We start from the raw sequence: 25180 nt of genomic DNA, 5'->3' as shown, positions 1-25180 counted from the left end.
AGACAGCACAGAAACAGCCCATCGTGCCAGTGCTGGCCATCATGCACCTACCTATTCTAATCCCATTTTCCAGCACTTGGCCTGTAGCCTTGTATGCTATGGCGTTTCAAGTGCTCATCTAAATACTTCTTAAATGTTGTGAGGGTTCCTGCCTCTACAACCTCTTCAGGCAGTGTGTTCCAGATTCCAACCACCCTCTGGGTGAAAAAGGTTTTCCTCAAATCCCCTCTAAATCTCCTGCCCCTTACCTTAAATCTATGCCCCCTGGTTATTGACACCTCCGCTAAGGGAAAAGGTTTCTTCTTATCTAATCTATCAATGGCCCTCTTGATTTTGTATACCTCAAACATGTCCCCCCTCAGCCTTCTCTGCTCTAAGGAAAACAACTCTAGCCTTTTCAGTCTCTCTTCATCGCTGAAATGCTCCAGCCCAGGCAACATCCTGGTGAATCTCCTCTGCACCCTCTCCAGTGCAATCACATTCTTCCTATAGTGTGGTGCCCAGAACTGTACATAGTACTCTAGCTGTGGCCTAAACTAGCATTTTATACAGCTCCATCATAACTTCCCTGCTCCTATATTCTATGCCTCGGCTAATAAAGGCAAGTATCCCATATGCATTCCTAACCAACTTATCTACCTGTGCTGCTGCCTTCAGTGATCTATGGACAAGTACAGCAAGGTCCCTCTGACCTTCTGTACTTCCTAGGGTCCTACCACCTATTGTATATTCCCTTGCCTTGTTGGATGCCTCCCAAAATGCATCACCTCACACTTCTCAGGATTAAATTCCATTTGCCACTGCTCTGCCCATCTTACCAGCCCATCTATATCGTCCTGTAAGCTAAGGCTTTCCTCCTCACAATTTACGACACCACCAATTTTCATGTCATCTGCGAACTTACTGATCATACCTCCTATATTTGCATCTAAATTGGTGGCCAATAAGATCATAGCAACCAAGTCAAAGGACTTGGCCTTAAATCAACCAAATCACATTGGTGCAGTTTAAATTGTGACATTATCTGTTTTAGCTGGATGAGCAATGTTCTATTTTGCATATAACATTTTGTTAATATATTATTAGTTATAATCAAATTAGATGGCAATTATTAATGTATTAACTGTAGGCCTGCAAAACATTACACCACAGAGAACAAGACTTTGACAGAAGGTTGAATTTTATGCATATTCAGCTCCCTAGATGGTGCCATGAGTGGACTGGATAAGCTGACAAAAAGAAATAATGATTCTTTTCATTCTAAAATTCAGAATTAATTTTGACTAGCCTTATTGGAAAATTGAATTTGTTTGGCAGCAGCGAATTCCTGAACACATTTACCTTAACATTGCATTTACTTTCAAGTTTCCACTGTAAGGGACTAAATTTTGTATTCTGCTGTGGTAGTCTACATTGAACGTAGCAAAGGGATTGAACTAAGTTGACTTCTTATACTTCTACTGAAAGGAAGCCTTTCTCTTTACTGCAGTTTTGTTCAGATACATTTAAAGAAGAGCCAAGCAGCTGCTTGGTAAAGCTGACGGAAATTGTATTATATAAGGCAGACCTGGAACTGAATGCATCAGGTTACGTGCAACAGTAAGGGACTTCACTGTGTTTAATGATGTAACAGTAAATTCCATTCAAGCAGTAGTTTGGGGGCATTTAACCAAACATACTTCAGTTATTCAAAATCTATAGTGACGTGGGCATACGCACTAGCCTAGCCTAACATAACTATCACTTTTCTTCTGAAAATCTATGGAACTAAATCAAATATGCATGACTACTTTATATCTTTTTATAGTTAATAATTTATACACAATGGACAATCTGTTATGCAACAGAAATAATTTAATTGACTGCCTCTGATAGCCCAGTTCTAAAAGATCTGAATGCTGAGTGCAATAGCCTTGAGGTTCAATTAAAACAACTAGTAATTTACATCAGGAAAAATTACCATGAAAGTTGCCAGATTGTCATAAAAAGTCAGTTGTTACCATTCCCTTTTCTGGCCTACATGTGACTCCAGTCCTAACTCAATGCTGTAACAGCAACAAGGGATGGGCAAAAAAAATGCTGCCTTGTCAGTATCATCCACATCCCAAGAACAAAATTTTTCAAATGCTTGAGGGTAGGGGAATTTCAAATGCAATTAGTTAACCACTGGTCCAGTCTGTGGAAGAATAGAAAAATAAATGTATACACTATTTGGGAACATCATCATATTCCAGCAGTTTAGTTACTTTAAGGAACTAATAATACTGAAATAGGAAGAAGAGAAAATGATGAAATTAAGGAAAACTAATACAGTTTGCAGGTCTGATCACATTAAATGTGAACCTGATGGAAGCAGTTTTCTAATATGGTACACGTAGAAATCTGCATTTCAGGCTCTGAGATTCCACAGTCCCTATTTGCTGGTGGAAGTGCACAGCTGAACTTCTGCTCGTTCATAGAGATGGTTGCAAATTCTGTGTAAAGGAATCACTAAGATAATAAGGAAACAGGAAAGCCTGTAAGGGTGCCTCAGAGGTGCCTGTCATGATGGCAGCCAAAAAATAGGACCAGTGCCAAGCAGCTTCAATAGCAGAACAGAGGCCTGGAGCATGCTGGAGGGAAGGTGAAACAATTGTAAGGGAGCAAGTGGGTCTTTTTTTTTGAAGGGAAGCAATCTCCTCGGCATTAATAAATTTTGTTGTGGGCAGTCTTAGGGCCTAATGGACCTCGTGTCAACTCTAAACCCCTGCAATCTTGGGTCCTCAGTTTATATTTATCACGTGTTCTTTGTGTTATCTTAAGTAACACAATGACATACGTGGATTCTAGTTCCTTGAAGATGCCTAAAGGTTTATTAACAGCTAAACTAGTATATATAATACAGAGCAAATTATGTACCGAACCTTTGTCTAGGGTGTTACAGTTGCAGAGTGATTATGGCTTCTAGTCACATGACTACATCCCGGTACTTAGCTCATTAGCATACTGAGTTCTTAAAGGGACATCACTCTTGAAACAATCATACAACATCCTCTTTCTTTCCAAAGATGTCTCATATGCTATAAGTAAAAACACATAAAATTGGACAATATCAAAATTATTTACACAGGGATAGAGATAATGAAATTTACGAGTGAGAAGCTTAAGTGTCCATATATCCATTAGGTTTGACAACTCTTCCAGATGTTGTTATGGTATAACCTTCTGGGGATGTGGATTTCACCCTTCGCTGTTCGAGCAGTGCCTCCCGCATCTCAAGACAGTTTGTGTATAAGCTGTTGCTGTTTTTTTCTCTGCATTCAGTCTCTGTTGCTGTGCCTTCAGCCTGTTAAGATACTCTGGTGCTTTACTCAGGATGACCACTTTTGAGGCCTTGTCATTCTTTGGCAGTTCCGGCACCTCATCTCAAAGTGCCAACAAACAATGCTTCAACTCATTCCTCCTCTGCCTCTTCAGAGCATTGTGTATTCTTCGCCTCTCCTCATCCTCTGCATCTGAAGGCCTGGGGCTCAAGGTCAAGGACTTGTTGGGGGAAGAGTACTTGGGCCTCATGGAGGTACCTGTCCGTTCTGGTGCTGGCGGTTCTCTAGAGAGCAGAGGTGAGGGCGTGACATAGTTATGTTGTTGCTGGGTTTCCAGACTGCAATGTTTGATGCTGGCCAGAGTCTGTGAGCGGGTTCCGGTCCTTGGAGATTTCCCCTTGGCAATGCTCCCCACTGCCAACCTTTGCTTCTCACTGCTTACAATGTCAACATCTTCTTCTGAGTCGTTGGGCCACGAAGAAACACTGCCTGTTGACAAAGCACTTTCACCATCTGAATTTGGATCTTATTCTCTTGGTGTGGCATCTCTGAGAAGGGGCTGATACTCTCCAAACCAGAACCACTGAGATCCTGGAAGAACTGTAAATTCCAGACATCAGGGGACTGGACACATGGAGTGCATCCTTTCTGAGGTGCAGTACGGCATCGCCTTTGAAATCTCCGATGGCATCGAACCTATCCAAATACATTTGTTGCAGGCTGTGGACTGACTCAATGCTGGTAACTTTGGTCTCTTCTGCTGTAATGGGTACCTTAGTGACCTCGTGGATAGTCACAATGTTGAGGTCCTTACAAGCTGGTAGTCCTACCACTGCTGGTCTGCTCATGTCTAACAGGTAAAATATTTGTGGTTTCCACACCAACTTGCCATAGCTGCTTTGCATTATTAGTGTGCCACTGGTGACCCATTGTTTGCAGTTAGCTTTGCAGTTGTCAGTTGTATCATTAATTTCCAATGATCCCGATACATATCCTTCAGGATTCGGACTGGTAGGATATTTGTACTAGCTCTGGTGTCAGTCTTAATCCTGAGTTTATGTTTGCCAACTTTCTTTGGGCACATGATGTTAATACTAGCAAAAGCTTCCAGTTGTTTGACTTCATCAACACAATGTGTCAGGTTCACAATGTGAAACGCCTGATCGTCTTCTGGCTGAGAATCGCTCCACTCTGAGTCTTGTCTCAGGTCTATTTCGCTGTGGACTTGGTGTATTAGTTTGTGTTTACACAGGTCTCTGTCGCTCTCCTTGCTGCTGTTGCCTGTCGTCTGTTTGTTTGTGTCCTATTGTGATTTCTGGCTGTGTCTTTGGAGCCAGATTTCTTGCATAGGGGGGCCCAGTGTCCTTTTGCACTGCATGCCTTGCACAGGTCTTGAAATGCAGGACAACATTGCGGTGAGTGGGACAAACCACACTTACCACACAGCTGGCTTGCTTTTTGCAACCTGGTTATTGTGCCGATCCTGTCGGCTACACCTAGTGCTTGCAGATGCTGTTGTCCAGCTACAATGGCTTAGTATTTCCTGCCATGTTTCAGCAGTGCATCAATGCTGTGGCCTTTCTGTTTTCCTTCCAAGAGGTCTTTTTGAAACGCTTCAATAGGCTTTGAGAAAATCACCAGCTCCATTATTCGCTCTGACAGCTCAGTTTCCAAAAAATTGCATTTGTTGCTCTTACTACGGCATCTACTGATGAATTGATCTATTGATTCCTGTGGCTGTTGCCTGTAGGATATCAATTCCAGGGGATAAGTTCTAAAATTCACTCTTACCCAAAGCTGATCTTCTAGCACTTTCCATATCTTTGTGGGATGTTTATAGTCCTCTTCAGATAAGCCAGAGGTATTGATTCTGTATAACCCCTCATTTCTAACTGCTATCAGTATTTTCACAGCCTGCTTCTCTGGTTCTACAACTGCTTGGTCTGTGAAGCATGACTGTATTTGTTGTTTAAAAAGTTTGAGCTCGGAGTGGATATCAACAGCCTTCCAGTTCATGCTGGGAAATTTGACATCCACCTTTCTGCTGTTCTTTTGCTTTCTGCTCTGTATTTAACGTTGTGCAGCTCTGTATGTGCCTGCAGCACTATATTTGTTATGACTTTTCTATTTGTGGTTTGAAACTAGTTTTAAAACTTGTTCTATTAACTTTGCGTTGTCTCCCCTTTAAGAAATTCTCTTTTATTTAGACTAGCTGCTTTGATGGAGAGTAACAGGTGCTTTACAGCGTTCTCTGTTTATTTTGCTTTCAGCACTTCAGTTTGTATGTTTACACAGCTGTTCAATAGGCAGTTCAAGGACTTTCCCCTTTGCTTTTTTTGCTAGAGTTTAAATATCTTCTTCATGGTTGACTGGTTCAGTTTGTATGTTTACACAGCTGTTCGGCAGTTCAAGGGCTTTCTCCTTTGCTTTTTTTTGTTAGAATTTATTTATATTCTTCACAGTTGACTGGTTTAATGTTTTTTTTTAGCTTTAGCTGCGTGAATGGAGACTCTGCAGTGTTTCGGGGTTCCCACACTTTTTTTTTCCTCAGACGCCTCCTGTAATGGCGCCGACCTTGATCAGCCTGAGCAAGGAATTGGGTTTTCCTCGTTTTAATTTTCTCCCACGGAGGCTTAAAAAAAAGATGTATTTTCCAAGCACTTCAAAGCTTTTTGTCTAAACCGGGATGCATCAACCTTCGGCACAATGACTCACCGGATCACTGTTGTTCAGTGCTCTGTCTTCCACAATAGAATAAAAGCAAAATACTGCGGATGCTGGAAATCTGAAATAAAAACAAGAAATGCTGGAACCACTCAGCAAATCTGGCAGCATCTGTGAAAAGAGAAGCAGAGTTAACGTTTCGGGTCAGTGACCCTTCTTCGGAACTGACAAATATTAGAAATGTCACAGGTTATAAGCAAGTGAGGTAGGGGTGGGGCTAGAGATAACAAAGGAGAAGGTGCAGATTGGACAAGGCCACATAGCTGACCAAAAGGTCATGGAGCAAAGGCAAACAATATGTTACTGGTGTGTTGAAAGACAAAGCATTAGTACAGATTAGGTGTTAACGGACTGGATATTGAACAGCAGCAAGTGCAAACCTGAAAAAAAAAAGTGGATAAGCAAACTGAACAAACTAAGATGAAATGAAATAAATGCAAAAAAAAGATTGTAAAAAATGTAAAAAAGAAAAAAAGAAAAAAAGAAAAAGTAACTAAAAATGAAAGTAAAATGGGGGGCTGTCATGCTCTGAAATTATTGAACTCAATGTTCAGTCCGGCAGGCTGTAGTGTGCCTAATCGGTAGATGAGATGCTGTTCCTCGAGCTTGCGTTGATGTTCACTGGAACACTGCAGCAATCCCAGGACAGAGATGTGAGCATGAGAGGAGCAGGGGGAAGTGTTGAAATGGCAAGCAACCGGAAGCTCAGGATCCTGCTTGCGGACTGAGCGGAGATGTTCCGCAAAGCGGTCATCCAGTCTGCGCTTGGTCTCCCCAATGTAGAGGAGACCACATTGTGAGCAGCGAATACAGTATACTACATTGAAAGAAGTACAAGTAAATTGCTGCTTCACCTGAAAGGAGTGTTTGGGGCCTGGGATAGTGAGGAGAGAGGAGGTAAATGGGCAGGTATTACACCTCCTGCGATTGCAGGGGAAGGTGCCATGGGGACGAGGTGGTGGGAGTAATGGAGGAGTGGACCAGGGTGTCGCGGAGGGAACGATCCCTTCGGAATGCTGACAGGGGAAGGGAGGGGAAGATACGACTGGTAGTGGCATCACGCTGGAGGTGGCGGAAATGGCAGAGGATGATCCTTTGGATATGGCGGCTGATGGGGTGGAAAGTGAGGACAAGGGGAACCCTGTCACGGTTCTGGGAGGGAGGGGAAGTGGTGAGGGTAGAGGTGCGGGAAATGGGCCGGACACAGTTGAGGGCCCTGTCAACCACAGTGGGGGGAAATCCTCGGTTGAGGAAAAAGGAGGTCATATCAGAAGCACCGTCATGGAAGGTAGCATCATCAGAGCAGATGCGTCGGAGACGGAGAAACTGGGAGAATGGAATGGAGTCCTTACAGGAGGTAGGGTGTGAAGAAGTGTAGTCGAGGTAGCTGTGGGAGTCGGTGGGCTTATAATGGATATTAGTAGACAACCTATCCCCAGAGATGGAGACAGAGAAGTCGAGGAAGTGAAGGGAAGGGTCAGAGATGGACCATGTAAAGGTGAGAGAAGGGTGGAAATTGGAAGCAAAGTTGATGAAGTTTTCCAGTTCGGGGCGGGAGCAGGAAACGGCACCGATACAGTCATTAATGTACCGGAAAAAGAGTTGGGGAAGGCGGCCTGAGTAGGACTGGAACAAAGAATGCTCGACATATCCCACAAAAAGACAAGCATAACTAGGACCCATGCGGGTACCCATAGCGAGACCTTTTACTTGAAGGAAGTGCGTGGAGTTGAAGGAGAAGTTGTTCAATGTGAGAACAAGTTCAGCCAGGCGGAGCAGGGTGGTGGTGGATGGGGACTGGTTGGGCCTCTGTTCCAGGAAGAAGCGAAGAGCCCTCAAACCATCCTGGTGGGGGATGGAGGTGTAGAGCGATTGGACGTCCATAGTGAAGAGGAGGCGGTTGGGACCAGGAAACTGGAAATTGTCAAAATGACGTAGGGCGTCAGAAGAGTCACGGATGTAGGTGGGAAGAGACTGGACCAGCGGAGAAAAGATAGAGTCAAGATAGGAAGAAATAAGTTCAGTGGGGCAAGAACAGGCTGAAACAAATGGGTCTGCCAGGACTGTCCTGTTTGTGGGTTTTGGGAAGGAGGCAGAAGCGGGCTGTCCGGGGTTGTGGGACTATGAGGTTGGAAGCTGTAGAGGGAAGATCTCCAGATGAGATGAGGTTAGTGACAGTCCTTTGGACAGTGGCTTGATGTTTGGTGGTGGGGTCATGGTCCAGAGGGAGGTAGGAAGAAGTGTCCGTGAGTTGGCGTTGAGCCTCTGCAAGGTAGAGGTCGGTATGCCATACAACAACAGCACCACCCTTGTCTGCAGGTTTGATGACCATGTCGGGGTTAGACCTGAGAGAACGGAGTGCCTCAAGTTCAGAGGGGGACAGGTTAGAGTGAGTGAGGGGGGCAGAGAAATTGAGATGACCAATGTCTCGCCGACAGTTTTCAATGAAGAGATCAAGAACGGGTAAGAGGCCAGGGGGAGGGGTCCAGGTGGAGGGAGAATGCTGGAGGCGGGTGAATGGGTCTGCTGGTCGGGAGAAGGACTCCTGGTCAAAGAAGGGAGCCCGGAGGCGGAGGCCACAGAAGAAGAGCTCAACGTCATTCCGAGCACGAAATTCATTGAGGTGGGGGCGTAAGGGGATAAAACTGAGACGTTTGCTGAGTACAGAACGTTCAGCATCAGAGAGGGGGAGGTCAGAGGGTTTAGTGAATACACGGCAAGGGGTCAGATCAGAAGGGGTGGGGTCAGAGGGAAATGGAGCGGAAGTAGGATCTGGAGGGGCATTAGTCCCCATTAGCTGCTGGAGCTTGCATTCCTTAACACCTGAAAGGAAGAAAAAAAGTTTTTTGTTAATGCGTCGGATGAGACGAAAGATGAAATGAAACTGCGGAGTAGAACATCTTTGAGATAAGGTGAGGCGGTGCTGCTGGAGAGAGAGGTCCAGTGTGTGCATGTGGTCTTCCACAGCCAGAGTAGCTTTTTCTTCTTTGCACTGTTTGGGCCAGTATTTCTTTGACTCTTTTTGGATACTTGTTTTAAAGTTTCCTCACTGGTTTGCTGTTTTGCCCGTGGTCTTCAAGTTTATAGCTAGTCTTTTCACCACAGCTGCCACCATGTCATGTGTTATTTGTGTTATCTTAAGTAACACAGAGATACGTGGATTCTAGTTCCTTGAATGATCTTGAAAGGTTTATTAACAGCTAAACTAGTATATACATTACAGAGCAAACTATGTACAGAACCTTTGTCTAGGGTATTACAGTTGCAGAGTGACTATGGCTTCTAGTCACATGACTACATCCTGGTACGCAAATAACATTTGCACCACACAAGCGCCAGGCAATGACCATATCCAACAGGAGAGAATCTAACCATCTCCCCTTGACATTCAACAGCATTACCATCGCTGAATCCCCCACTATCAACATCCTAGGGGCTACCATTGACCAGAAACTGAACTGGAGTAGCCATATAAATACCATGGCTACAAGAGCAGGTCAGAGGCTAGGAATCCTGCGGCGAGTAACTCACCTCCTGACTCCCCAAAGCCTGTCCACCATCTACAAGGCACAAGTCAGGAGTGTGATGGAATACTCTCCATTTGCCTGGATGGGTGCAGCTCCAACAACACTCAAGAAGCTCGACAACATCCAGGACAATGCAGCCCGCTTGATTGGCACACCATCCACAAACATTCACTCCCTCCACAGTGGCAGCAGTGTGTACCATCTACAAGATGCACTGCAGCAACGCACCAAGGCTCCTTAGACAGCACCTTCCAAACCCGCGACCTCTACCAACTAGAAGGACAAGAGCAGCAGATGCATGGGAATATCACCATCTGCAAGTTCCCCTCCAAGTCACACACCATCCTGACTTGGAACTATGTCGCCGTTCCTTCACTGTCGCTGGGTCAAAATCCTGGAACTCCCTTCCCAACAGCACTGTGAGTGTACCTAGCTCACATGGACTGCAGCGGTTCAAGAAGGCAGCTCACCACCACCTTCTCAAGGGCAATTAGGGATGGGCAATAAATGCTGGCATAGCCAGCGACGCCCACATCCCATGAACGAATAAAAAAAACTTATCTCATTAGCATACTGAGTTCTTGAAGGGATCATACAACAATATTTATTTAATTTCTGGAATTATTTATGTTTGACTTTTCAAAAAGATAAAATATCAGTAAGATATGAGAGAGAAAAGTTTGGTGGAGATCAAAGAGAAAAATTAGTATTTATCTTGACAGGAGCTATGTGCAGTAATAGGTACCCAATTCCACACTCTGGAATAGTCTTTGGCTACATGCACAGTTCCAAATTTTCTTGGTTCTCATGCACAGGGAGTGGCACATTCTAACGCATTCTTCCCATGGTTGTCGAATGACTACGTGAGTTAATTAATCCAACTGTGTTTCAGAAGATAGAATTATTTTCCAGGCATGAAAAGAAAGTGCAAGTTGTTGATAAAAAATGCAATCTATGAAAATGTGTTTAGACATAAGAAGAAAAATGAATACTATGAAGAAAAATGGTAATGCAGATAAAAAAAAACTGATTAAGACCAACAACAATGAGCCATGATTTTCCACATGAGCAAAAACCCAAAGGTCTGAATTTTACAAGTACGTCGCAGTTCACGGTGGCGCACTCTGATGGCGGTGTGCCATCCCTGAGCCCCCATGATATTATGTGCGGGGCCTCATTTAAATAGAAGGGGTGGAGCGGCCGCCCCCGATGACACAGAGTGGGCGGCCACTACGTCCCCGGCAATGGCGTCCGTCGCCACTTTAAGCCCTTACAATTAATTAAAATTTTTAAAGGTGTATCATTGTAAAATATTATTAAATAAAAACATTTGTGATGGAGGCCCTTCCCCAACCCCCCCCAATGGTCTTTTCATTGCCCAAAATGACCAACAATTGGCTTTTGCAAATACCCAAAATATCCTCCCCAACCTTCAATCTTTTGCCCTTCAACCCCTTCCCACCACCCCCACATTCAATCAAAATTGTTTTCCCCACTCCTCCACCCCTCCCGCCCTGAAAATTATATTCCTGCCCCCTCCCCACCAGGTTCTCACCTTGGAACTCCATACAGAGTTCCAAAGGCGCGCGAAGGCCGAACAGAGGCCATAAAATTGCCGTGGGACGGCCACCACCTGCAGGTAAGTTAATTTAAATGTCATGAAGGTTCATTTTAATATGGAGATGAAGGGCCCGCTGCCAGGTAATATGCGACGGGCCCTTCCCGACATCAGGGATCGAGGCGGGCCTCTCCCCACAGAATTTTACTGGCCCCCGCACCACGACCCTTGCCGTTGAGAGGCCAGTAAAATTCAACACAAGGAGTGCGATACTATTAGCATTAATTGCCCTGGGCACTCGTTTTCCTTGTCTTCATGCTGCTTCCCTTTGGAATGAGTGTCTCTCCTTCCCAAACAGTACTGCCCATCTGTGCCTTATTTTGTATAGAATAAATGCTTCCTGGCCACCTTACAGACTTTACGAAAAATAAATTGAAGGTATATTGCCAAAAGAATTTCTTCACACCCTTACCTAACAAAAATCTATCGATTTCAATCTTGAAAATTTCAATTGACACAGTACCCGCAACCTTTTGACCAAACGAGTTCCAGATTTCTACTACCTTTTCTGTGAATAATTGCTTCCTGAATTAATTTTAAGACTATGCCCTCCTGTTCTGGATTCCCCCACCAGAGGTAATAGTTTCTCTGTAACTAACATATCAAATCCGTTTATCATTTTAAACACCATGATTAGATCACTATTCAACCTTTAAATCCAAGGGAATACAAACCAACTTTATGCAACCTGTCCTCACAATTTAACCTTTTAAGCCCCTGGTATCACTCTGGTGAATTTGCATTGTACCCCTTCCAAGGCCAATATGCCTTTCCTGAGATTTATTGCCTAAAGCATAACACAATACTCCAGAGGGGTTCTGACCAAGGCTCTATTACAACTGTAACATAATTTCCGTACTGTTATATTCCAATCCCCTGAAGATAAAGGCCAACATTCCACTAGCCGTTTTGGTTGCTTTTTGTACCTGTAGACTGGCTATTAGTAATTTGAGTACATGGAACACCCAAATCCTTTTGATTCTCCACAGTTTCTAACCTCTTACCATTAAGAAAATATTCCAATTTGCCTTTCTCAGATCCAAAGTGGATAACCTCACATTTTCACCCATTGAAACTCACATACCACAGTTCTTCCCACTTGGTTGTTCTATATCCCTTTGTAACTTCGTGGAATCTCCCTGCTCAGCATAGTGGGGAAAGTCTTTGCTCGAGTCGCTCTGAACAGGCTCCAGAAGCTGGCCGAGCGCGTCTACCCTGAGGCACAGTGTGGCTTTCGTGCAGAGAGATCGACTATTGACATGCTGTTCTCCCTTCGTCAGATACAGGAGAAATGCCGTGAACAACAGATGCCCCTCTACATTGCTTTCATTGATCTCACCAAAGCCTTTGACCTCGTCAGCAGACGTGGTCTCTTCAGACTACTAGAAAAGATCGGATGTCCACCAAAGCTACTAAGTATCATCACCTCATTCCATGACAATATGAAAGGCACAATTCAACATGGTGGCTCCTCATCAGAGCCCTTTCCTATCCTGAGTGGTGTGAAACAGGGCTGTGTTCTCGCACCCACACTTTTTGGGATTTTCTTCTCCCTGCTGCTTTCACATGCGTTCAAATCCTCTGAAGAAGGAATTTTCCTCCACACAAGATCAGGGGGCAGGTTGTTCAACCTTGCCCGTCTAAGAGCGAAGTCCAAAGTATGGAAAGTCCTCATCAGAGAACTCCTCTTTGCTGACGATGCTGCTTTAACATCTCACACTGAAGAATGCCTGCAGAGTCTCATCGACAGGTTTGCGTCTGCCTGCAATGAATTTGGCCTAACCATCAGCCTCAAGAAAACGAACATCATGGGGCAGGATGTCAGAAATGCTCCATCCATCAATATTGGCGACCACGCTCTGGAAGTGGTTCAAGAGTTCACCTACCTAGGCTCAACTATCACCAGTAACCTGTCTCTAGATGCAGAAATCAACAAGCGCATGGGTAAGGCTTCCACTGCTATGTCCAGACTGGCCAAGAGAGTGTGGGAAAATGGCGCACTGACACGGAACACAAAAGTCCGAGTGTATCAGGCCTGTGTCCTCAGTACCTTGCTCTACGGCAGCGAGGCCTGGACAACGTATGCCAGCCAAGAGCGACGTCTCAATTCATTCCATCTTCGCTGCCTTCGGAGAATACTTGGCATCAGGTGGCAGGACTATATCTCCAACACAGAAGTCCTTGAAGCGGCCAACACCCCCAGCTTATACACACTACTGAGTCAGCGGCGCTTGAGATGGCTTGGCCATGTGAGCCGCATGGAAGATGGCAGGATCCCCAAAGACACATTGTACAGCGAGCTCGCCACTGGTATCAGACCCACCGGCCGTCCATGTCTCCGTTATAAAGACGTCTGCAAACGCGACATGAAATCGTGTGACATTGATCACAAGTCGTGGGAGTCAGTTGCCAGCATTCGCCAGAGCTGGCGGGCAGCCATAAAGACAGGGCTAAATTGTGGCGAGTCGAAGAGACTTAGTAGAAGGCAGGAAAAAAGACAGAGGCGCAAGGGGAGAGCCAACTGTGCAACAGCCCCAACAAACAAATTTCTCTGCAGCACCTGTGGAAGAGCCTGTCACTCCAGAATTGGCCTTTATAGCCACTCCAGGCGCTGCTTCACAAACCACTGACCACCTCCAGGCGCGTATCCATTGTCTCTCGAGATAAGGAGGCCCAAAAGAAAAAAAAAGAAAAGAAAAACTTCTTGCCCCATCTGCATAACCTACTGTGCCTCCTAACTTAGAATCATCTGCAAATTTGAATAAGCAACTGTTTAATCCTTCATGTAAGTTATTAATATATATGGTAAAAAGCTGAGACCCCAATACAGATCCCTGAGGAATATCACTTGTTACATCTCGCCAATCAGTGAATGTCCACTTTATCCCTACTCTGTCTCCCATCTCCCAACTGATTACTGATCCATTTCACAAGGTTACATCCAATTCTGTGCACTCTAATTTTTGCTAATGATCGCCAGGACCAAACTTCATTAATTGTCCTTGAAGTCCATATAGACAATAGCTGTAGACACTCCCCTGCTAGTGATCTCCTCAAAAATTTCAACTAGTATAATCAGATATGATTACCCTTCACAAGTCTATGCTAACTCCTGGATCAGCTCACACTTGTCCAAGTACTCAATCACTCTGACCCTTATGATAGATTTTAGTAACTTTTCCAAATTTGATGTTAAAATGAAAGGTTTGTAGTGACCTGGCTTCTCCCTTCCGACCCTCTTAAATAATGGAGTGTTTATACCAAACGGTATAATTCCTCAATCAAGGGAACTTTGGAAAATTAGGACCGACATACCTGCAATTTTTCTACTTATTTCTTTCAATACCCTGGAGTGGAAACCATCAGTTCCTGGACATTTGCCTTGATTAAGTCCCATTATTTTCTTTATTATCTTTTTTTACTTAGATAAAATACACTGAGTAGAAATTGGTCCACATTGAGTACATTTTCCCAGAGGAAAACAAGGGCAAAAAGTACCAATATTGCAGGCCTATGAACCAAACCTGAAGTATGTCTGAAATATGGCTGATCCCATAATGGGCTAGGAAATATTTCAGGCATCCCTTGAGGCCACCTAAATTTGGTGTGAGGCCTAACGCCTCTTTCCGGGAACTCTGTTTTCCTCTCATTCTGGCATCTTGTGGATTCTTTCACCATTTGTGGCTGTTCCTTCAACCTTCGAGGCCCTAAGCTTTGCAATTCCCTGCCTAAACCTCTCTCCCACTCCACCTCCCTCTCCCTCTTTAAGACCTTCTGTAAAATTCACTACCTCTTTAACCAAGCTTTCTGTCACTGCTCTTAATACCTCCTTCTTTGGTTCCGTATCTATTTCTATCTGATCACATGGGGAATAGATTGATGTGGGCCTGTAACAGCACATTAAAAGGGGACGCCTGAAAAAGTTGGTGAAGTGGGGTCAATAGATACGCAGATTTAAGTGGCAGGGAAATGTAAAGAGCACAGCAAAGAGGCAGGAGTTAATCTTATTTAAGGCTTAAAAGTCCCAACTTGAATGAATAAGAAGTCTTTGCCAGACTGTTTCCAGCTTTATTCAACTGCAGCTTATGATCCCTTTAACTAGAGCTGCAAATGACTGGTCTCCTGATCTGTACTGCCCATGGTTTGTGGGTATGACAGTTAGTATTGACACCAAAATCGCATTGGAGTTCTAACTAAAATATATCAATGAGGTCAATGCAGAGATCCAGCGAGACACTGACCGCCTGAATTGGTCTGCCCGAATATTAGAACATAAATCAGTCAGTGATTTTATTTTGTGTGATTTCCATTCCGCTACCTCCCAGTTCATGCCATAAATGGGGTGGTGGCAAGATGAAAATAAGCCCCATTGTGCCCTGAGGAATGAACCAGCGAATGGCTGTCACTTGTTTTGTTTAGCTGAAACAGACGCAATGTGTGTACATGTTCTTTCTGTCTGCAACGAACAGGGCCCTGTGTACTAATATATGTAGCTTCCAGTACACGCAAATGTGTCACACTGTGAGCCCGACTGACAATCTTAAATTAGTTGCCAACATTATTCTTCTCACACTGAAGATTGTTTAGCAAATGTTGTCCAATCGCGGAATCACATCTAATGTTGGATACAGTGTTTTGAGTTTTACGTCCCAAAGACTGGCGAATTGTATCAAGCAATATGTCCCTTCGGCTGGTTGCAACAGGCAAGGTACAGGTTGTACCCAACTAGCCCCCCATGTTTGCAAAACTCAAAACACAGTGTCCAACATTAGATGGGATTCCGCAATTGGACATTTGCTATATAATCCTCAGTGTGCTTAGAATTACGTTGACAACCAACTTAAGATTGTCAGTCGGGCTCACGGTGTGGCACATTTGCACCTACTGGAAGCTACATATATTAATACTCAGGGCCCTGTTCTTTACAGACAGAAAGAACATGTACACACATTGCACCTGTTTCAGCTAAACAAAATAAGTGACAGCCATTCGCTGGTTCATTCCTCAGGGCAATGCCTTGACCAGAGTCAAGCTGGCTTAAATTTCAAACTAAGCTTGACAGTTAATTGTCAGTCACCATAAACTGGTGCATTCTTCCTGGCAAAGCCTCTACCAATCAGAGTCCACTTGCCAACCAATCAGCACTCTGTTCTCATACAGTATAAATTTGTTGTTTCCCTTACATTGGTATTCTTGCGAATTGTCCTGATGAGTGCACAGTGGTGCAGTGGTTAGCACCGCAGCCTCAGAGCTCCAGCGACCCGGGTTCAATTCTGGGTACTGCCTGTGTGGAGTTTGCAAGTTCTCCCTGTGTCTGCATGGGTTTCCTCCGGGTGCTCCGGTTTCCTCCTATAGCCAAAAGACTTGCAGGTTGATAGGTAAATTGACCATTATAAATTGCCCCTAGTATAGGTAGGTGATAGGGGAATATAGGGACAGGTGAGGATGTGGTAGGAATATGGGATTAGTGTAGGATTAGTATAAATGGGTGTTTAATGGTTGGCACAGACTCGGTGGGCCGAAGGGCCTGTTTCAGTGCTGTATCTTTAAATCTAAAATCAAATCAAAAAGCTTCGACAAAATGATTCTATTTTCAGCAACACTCAGATCTTGTAATATTCCATTTTTGTAATTCAGACTGGATTTGGTTTGAGGACATTGCCACATTCAATAACATGTTCAGCAGACAGCTGGATGACCTAAATTAACGTAAATTCACAAATATTGTGCAGTAACTTCAGAATCTCTCAAAACTTACAAGTGTAAGATAGAATAATGTGCAAGGTAGTACAAATTATGTGTGCTATTTGAACTATTAGTATAAAAATAAAGGACACAGCACATTGTTATCTTCTAGTAGAAGCACCTTATTGCTCTCATTTCAATATGTCTGACCTCCACATTCAAGCTTCCCTGATTTGGAATAGACAGGAAATGTCAGTTATTTAAGTTTCCTCTTTGCTAAATGAAAGGCAGAGACGGTAGTAACAGCAAATGCTGACTGGCTCACCATCAACTTCCAGCACAGAGTTAACAGCTGCAACAAATGTGTTCAACAGGCTTAAAATGTCTCTCTAGCACTTTTTAAAAGATATAGGGCGTAAAATTAGGTTTGATAGTGCCCGGTGTTTGGGTTGTATAGGTCCCGTTTGGGGCCAAAATGGCATTCGATCGGCAGGTGCACTTCTGCTGCAAATTATGCCTGTTGTATATTTCACTGTTTGAGACTACATGTGCACTCACAGCAAGCAGTCATTATTGAACAAACTTTATTTACACCTCCCCAGAGAGGGCAGCAGAGATTACACCTTGCCAACAGAGAGGGTAGCAGAATAACAAAATGCTCAGCTATTATAATGTACTGCAGTGCTGGACGCCATCTTGGTAATGGATAAACAAGAGCTGTCCTTTACCCATGTCTCAAACAGCTGTTAGTCTATTTGCATATACAAATAAGGGGATTAATAGCTGATTCTGGTTCTGACTGCAACTTTGGTTTAGCCTGAGGCAGCCAGTGCCAGTCCTGATTACCTCTGGGACAACCAATGCTAAACACCACATTAATGAAAAATGTTAAGTACTTACCATAATCACCGCCATTCCCAGTTCAGAGATCTCTGACCTTATTCCTCCAGGCCTTCCCGATCTCCCTCAAGCCGCCTTCTCGTAGCCCCCTTGCCTGCGCTACCAACCACTCAACAGTATGCCTGAGGTCTATGATCTTCTTACCTGATTCCCGCCAGCACTCTCGACTGCACAACAGTACTCCCGAGGTCTGCGATCTTCCTACCAGATCCCCCAACAGCACTCCCATAGCTTTTGATCTTCCTACCCAATTCCTGGCAGCATTCTTGACCCCACGAGCATACTCCCAAGGTCTGTGATATTCTTATCCAAACACACCCCACTCCCAAGGTCTGCGATCTCCCTATCCGACTCCCCAACAGCACTTCCATTGTCTGCGATCTTCCTTCCTGATTCCCACCAGCACTCCCAACACTTAGGAAAGACAGACAAAAGATAAAAGGCGGTGGAGTTGTATTGCTGGTTAAAGAGGAAATTAACGCAATAGTGAGGAAGGATATTATTAGCTCTGACGATATGGAATCTGTATGGGTAGAGCTGAGAAACACTAAGGGGCAAAGATGTTAGTCGGGGTTGTATATAGACCCCCAAACTGTAGTGGTGATGTTGGAAATGGCATTAAACAGGAAATTAGAGACGCCTGCAATAAAGGAACATCTGTAATTATGGATGATTTTAATCTGCATATAGATTGGGCAAATCAAATTAGTCACAATACCATAGAGGAGGAATTCATGGAATGTATACGAGATGGTGTTCTGGACCAATACATTGAGGAACCAACTAGAGAACAGGCCATCCTAGACTGGGTATTGTGTAATGAGAGAGGAATAATTGACAATCTAGTTGCGCGAGACCCCTTGGGGATGAGCGACCATAATATGATAGAATTCTTCATCAAGTTGGAGAGTGACGTAGTTAATTCTGAGACTAGGGTCCTGAATCTTAATAAAGGAAACTACGAAGGTATGAGGCACGAGTTGGCTATGATGGATTGGGAAACGTTACTTAAAGGGATGACGGTGGATAGACAATGGCAAACATTCAAAGAGTGCTAGGATGAACTGCAATAATTGTTTATTCCTGTCTGGCGCAAAAGTAAAACGGGAAAGGTAGCCAAATCATGGCTTACAAGGGAAATTAGAGGTAGCATTAGATCCAAGGAAGAGGCATACAAATTTGCCAGAAAAAACAACAGACCTAAAGATTGGGAGCAGTTTAGAATTCAGCAAAGGAGGACCAAGGGATTGATTAAGAAGGGGAAAATAGAGTACGAGAGTAAGCTTGCGGGGAACATATAAACTGACTGTAAAAGTTTCTATAGGTATGTGAAGAGAAAAAGATTGGTGAAGACAAATGTAGTTCCCTTACAGTCAGAAACAGGGGAATTTATTTTGGGGAACAAAAAAATGGTTGACCAACTAAATACATACTTTGGTTCAGTCTTCACAAAGGAGGACACAAATATCATACCAGAAATGTTGGGGAGCACAGAGTTTAGTGAGAAGGAGGAACTGAAGGAAATCAGTATTAGTAGAGAAATGGTGTTGGGGAAATTGATGGGATTGAAGGCCTATAAATCCCCAGGGCCTGATAATCTACATCCCAGAGTACTTAAGGAAGTGGCCCTAGAAATAGTGGATGCATTGGTGGTCATCTTCCAAGATTCTACAGACTCTGGAACAGTTCCTTCAGATTGGAGGATAGCTAATGTAGCCCCACTATTTAAAAAGGGAGGTAGAGAGAAAACAGGGAATTATAGACCAGTCAGCCTGACGTCGGTAGTGGGGAAAATTCGAGAATCCATTATCAAAGATTTTATAGCAGAGCACTTGGAGAACAGTGGTAGAATCAGACAGAGTCAGCATGGATATACGAAAGGGAAATCATGCTTGACAAATCTACTAGAATTCTTTGAGGATGTAGCTAGTAGAGTTGATGAGGGACAGCCAGTGGATGTGGTTTATTTGGACTGTCAGAAGGCTTTCGACAAAGTCCCACATAAGAGATTAGCATGTAAAGTTAAAGCGCATGGGATTGGGGGTAGTGTATTGCGATGGATAGAAAATTGGTTGGCAAACAGGAAACAAAGAGTAGGAACAAACGGGTCTTTTTCCGAATGGCAGGCAGTGACTAGTGGGGTACCGCAGGGATCGGTGCTAGGACCCCAGCTATTCACAATATATATTAATGATTTAGATGAGGAAACTAAATGTAATATCTCCAAATTTGCAGATGACACAAAACTGGGTGGGAGGGTGAGTTGTAAGGAGGATGCAGAGAGGCTTCAGGGTGATTTGGACAAGTTGAGTGAGTGGGCAAATGCATGGCAGATGCAGTATAATGTGGATAAATGTGAGGCTATCCGCTTTGGTAGCAAAAACAGGAAGGCAGATTATTATCTGAACGGCTGTAAACTGAGAGAGGGGAATATGCAACGAGATCTGTGTGTTCTCATTCGCAAGTCGCTGAAGGTAAGCATGCAGGTGCAACAGGCTGTAAAAAAGGCAAATGGTATGTTGGCCTTCATAGCGAGAGCATTCGAGTACAGGAGCAGGGATGTCTTGCTGCAATTATACAGGGCCTTGGTGAGGCCACACCTGGAATATTGTGTACAGTTTGGTCTCCTTATCTGAGGAAGGATGTTCTTGCTATAGAGGGAGTGCAGCAAAGGTTTACCAGACTGATTCCTGGGATGGCGGGACTGACGTATGAGGAGAGATCGAGTCGGTTAGGATTATATTCGCTGGAGTTCAGAAGAGTGAGAGGGGATCTCATAGAAACCTATAAAATTCTAACAGGACTTGACAGGGTAGATGCAGGAAGGATGTTCCTGATGGTGGTGGAGTCCAGAACCAGGGGTCATAGTTTAAGGATACAGGGTAAACCTTTCAGGACTGAGATGAGGAGAAATTTCTTCACTCAGAGAGTGGTGAGCCTGTGGAATTCGCTACCACAGAAAGCAGCTGAGGCCAAAACCTGGTAGGTTTTCAAGAAGGAGTTAGATATAGCTCTTGGGTCTAAAGGGATCAAAGGGTATGGGGCGAAAGTGGGAACAGGTTACTGAGTTGGATGATCAGCCATGATCATAATGAATGGTGGAGCAGGCTCGAAGGGCCGAATGGCCTACTCCTGCTCCTATTTTCTATGTTTCTATATAACCCATGGATAGTACTCCTGAGGCCTGCAATCTTCCTAAATACATTTAAACAATTTTCAATCAAAATGAATAACATTTGGGAGGTCTGTGGTTGATTCTCTGAAAGTATGAATAAAGATTTCAGTAGCAGGTAGCAGCACAACTGATGCACCAGGATACAAGGGTTCAGTTCTGGTGATGGGTAGAAGAAAAACTCAACGCAAATTTGGGCAGAATGCTGACATTGTGTACCACTGCATTCAACATGACCAGGCAGCCGAGGGGGATGGAGGTTGATGGAGTCAGAGGCAGAACCACACAGATGCAGGTGGGAGCTCGAAATAAATAACTTTGATTTTATTGACAGGGATCTGAAGACAATTGTGAGCAATTCAGGACCTAGAATTAGAGAGTCATTTATGGCATAGAAAGTGGCCATTTGGTCCATCGGATCCATGCCGGCTAGCCATGGAGCAATCCAGTCAGTCCCACTCCACTGCTTGATCCCCGTAGCCCTGCAGGTTTACTTCCTACAAAGTGCCCATCCAATTTTCTTTTGAAATCATTGACTATCTCCACTTGCACCACCCTTGTGGGCAGCGAGTTCCAGGTCATTACCACTCACTATATTAAAAAGTTCTTCCTCACATTTCTCCTGCATCTCTTGCCCAAAACCTTCAATCTGTGTCCCCTAGTCCTTGTATCTCCAACACAGAAGTCCTTGAAGCGGCCAACACCCCCAGCTTATACACACTACTGAGTCAGCGGCGCTTGAGATGGCTTGGCCATGTGAGCCGCATGGAAGATGGCAGGATCCCAAAGACACATTGTACAGCGAGCTCGCCACTGGTATCAGACCCACCGGCCGTCCATGTCTCCGTTATAAAGACGTCTGCAAACGCGACATGAAATCGTGTGACATTGATCACAAGTCGTGGGAGTCAGTTGCCAGCATTCGCCAGAGCTGGCGGGCAGCCATAAAGACAGGGCTAAATTGTGGCGAGTCGAAGAGACTTAGTAGTTGGCAGGAAAAAAGACAGAGGCGCAAGGGGAGAGCCAACTGTGCAACAGCCCCAACAAACAAATTTCTCTGCAGCACCTGTGGAAGAGCCTGTCACTCCAGAATTGGCCTTTATAGCCACTCCAGGCGCTGCTTCACAAACCACTGACCACCTCCAGGCGCGTATCCATTGTCTCTCGAGATAAGGAGGCCCAAAAGAAGTCCTTGTATCATCAGTTGAGAACAGTTTTTCCTTGTCTAACTTATCCAAACCTATCATAATCTTATACACATCAATCAGATCATCCCTCAATCGCCTTTGCTCCAGCGAGAACAACCCCAGCTTTTCCAACCTAATGTTGTAACTAAAATCCCTCATCCCTGGGACCATTCTGTTAAATCTCCTCTGCACCCTCTCAAGGACCCTCACATCCTCCCTAAAGTGTGGTGACCAGAACTGGATACTCCAGTTGGGGCCTAATCAGAGCTTTTTAAATGTTCAGCATAACTTCCTTGCTTTTGTGATCTATGCCTCTATTTATGAAGCCCAAGATCCCATCTCCTTTGCTAACCACTCTGTCAATATGTCCTGCCATCTTCAAAGACCTATGCACATGCACCCCCAGGTCTCTCTGTTCCCGCACACTCTTTAGAAATATGCCATTAAGTCTATATTGCCTCGCCCTATCCCCTTTACCAAAATGCATCACCTCACACTGGTTTGTATTAAATTCCATCTGCCACTTGTCTGTCCATTCTGCTAGCCCATCTATGTCCTGTTGCAGGCAGTTCATATCACCCTCACTGTTTGCCACGCCTCCAAGTTTGGTATCATCCGTAAATTTTTCAATTCTATTCTGTATTCCAAGATCCAAGTCATTTATGTATAGCAAAAAAAGCAGTGGTCCTAGCACTGGCCCTTGGGGAACACCACTGTCTACCATTCTCCAGTCTGAAAAACAAGCATTTACCACAGCTCACTGTTTTCTGGCCTTAAGCCAATTTTTTTTATCCAACTGAACACTGACCCTCCTATTCCATGAGCCTCAATTTTGTTAACCAGCCTTTTATGTGGTACTTTATCAAATGCTTTCTTAAAATTCAAGACAACATCCATTGCTTTCCCTTCAACTACCTTCTCTGTTACTTCATCAAAAAATTCAATTAGATTAGTCAAACATGATCTGCCTTTTACAAATTCAGGCTAGCTATCCTTGATTAACTCAAAACTCTTCAATTTCCTGTTGATTTTTTTTCCTGATTGTTGTTTCGAAAACCTTAACCACTACTCTTAAACTAGCCAGCCTGTAGTTACGAGGAATGTCCTTACACCCGGGTGTCACATTGCCACTCTCCAAACCTCTGGCACCTCCCCCATATCTAGGGAAGATTGGAAGATTATGGCAAAACCTTCCACCATCTCCAACCCCATTTCCTTTAGCAACCTGGGATGCAAGCCATCCGGACCAGGTGACGTATCTACCCTAAGCATAGCCAACCTTTTCAGTATCTCTTCCCTCTCTATTTTTACCCTATCCACTACCTCTTCTCTCTCCGCCCCGACCAATATTTTGTCAGCTTCCTCTTCCTCAGTAAACACCTATACTAAGTACTCATTAAGTATTCTATCCTTATCCTGTGCCTCTAAGCATATATTACCCTCTTTATCCCTAACAGGCCCCAATCCACCTCTTACTATTTACATGCCGGTAGAAGATTTTTGGGTTCCCTTTTATGTTGACTGCCATTCTATTCTCATTTTCTCTCTTTGCCAGTCTTATTTTCATCTTCACCTCCCCTCTCAAACTATTGTAATTGACTTGGTTCTCACTTTAAGAATTTATCTGACATTTATCATACATCCCTTTTTTTGTTTCTGTTTAGTTTAGTTTAGAGATACAACACTGAAACAGGCCCTTCGACCCACCGAGTCTGTGCCGACCATCAACCACCCATTTATACTAATCCTACACTAATCCCATATTCCTACCACATCCCCACCTGTCCCTATATTTCCCTACCACCTAACTTATATCTTATATTGTTCCTTGCTTTTTTGCATTACAAGTCTAAAACTTATGATATGATGATCACTTTTACCCAAGTGCTCCCCCACAGACACTTGGTCCACTTAGCCCACCCCATTTCTCAGTACCAGATCCAGAAATGTCACCTTTCTAGTTGGGCCGAGAACATACTGATCAAGGAAGTTTTCCTGAACACAATCCAGAAATTCCACCCCCTCCTTTCCCTTCATTCTAAAATTATCCCAATCGATATTTGGATGATCATCTTATCATAAGTTTTAGACTTGTAATGCAAAAAAGCAAGGAACGATATAAGGTAAAACAGCTAGATTGGAAGAGGGTTGGTTTCAATGTGTTGAAAATGGATCTAGCCAGGATAAAGTGGAGCCAAAGACTGACAGGAAACACTATAATGGAACAATGGGTTATTCTTTAAGGAAGAGATGCTTCAGGTACAGGTTAAGTACATTCCACCCAGGGTGAAAGTTAGGGGAACCAAAAACAGGGCCTCATGGATGACGAGGGAGATAGAAATTAATCAAGGTACAGGCCATACCCAACAAGCCCGTGCTTGCAAAACTCAAAACACAGTATCTGGACTGCCATCCCTCAGGGTATCATCACTCCCAGCAGTCTCCAATGCTGAGTACTTGTTTGAGAATGGCACACACCCCGAAGACTCCTGCACCTCCTGTCTCTTCCTCGAATTCAAGATGGCCACCCTCCCCCCCAGTATTCTAAACTCTCACTGCCTGTGGGGTGACCACCTCCTGGAAACTACGATCCAGGAAACTGTCTTGCTCCATGATGCTCCGCAGTGACTCCAGCTGGCCCTTAAGCTTGGAAATCCTGAGTTCGAGCTGAAGCAGCAGGAGACACTTTCCCACACATGTGGTCGTCCAAGACACGTGAAGTGACCTAGAGTTCCCACATGGCACAGAAATTGCAAGCAACAGGTTGCAGCTGCCCATCCATGATCTAAAACAACTATTACCTCTGTTAGAATCTAGTTGGTGCCTTGCTTAAACTACTAATTTTAATTAAAACTTCTAGGCCTGCTCTGTGCCACTATTATTAATTTACTCACTAATATACTCACCCTGATAAAGGTTATTAATTTCCCAGCTCCTAATTTGAAAGAATACCCAAATTTTGAGAGAGAAATACTCACCAACCAATCAATTACCTGCTTTCCTGTGACGTCAGTCCTTGATTTTTTTTTCTTGGTTTCCTCTCGCAGTGCAGTCTCTTTCTCTGA

This window comes from Heterodontus francisci, chromosome 9 (genome assembly GCF_036365525.1).
Source record: "Heterodontus francisci isolate sHetFra1 chromosome 9, sHetFra1.hap1, whole genome shotgun sequence".
In the NCBI taxonomy this organism is placed as follows: Eukaryota; Metazoa; Chordata; class Chondrichthyes; order Heterodontiformes; family Heterodontidae; genus Heterodontus; species Heterodontus francisci.
This window is presented reverse-complemented; position numbering follows the sequence as displayed.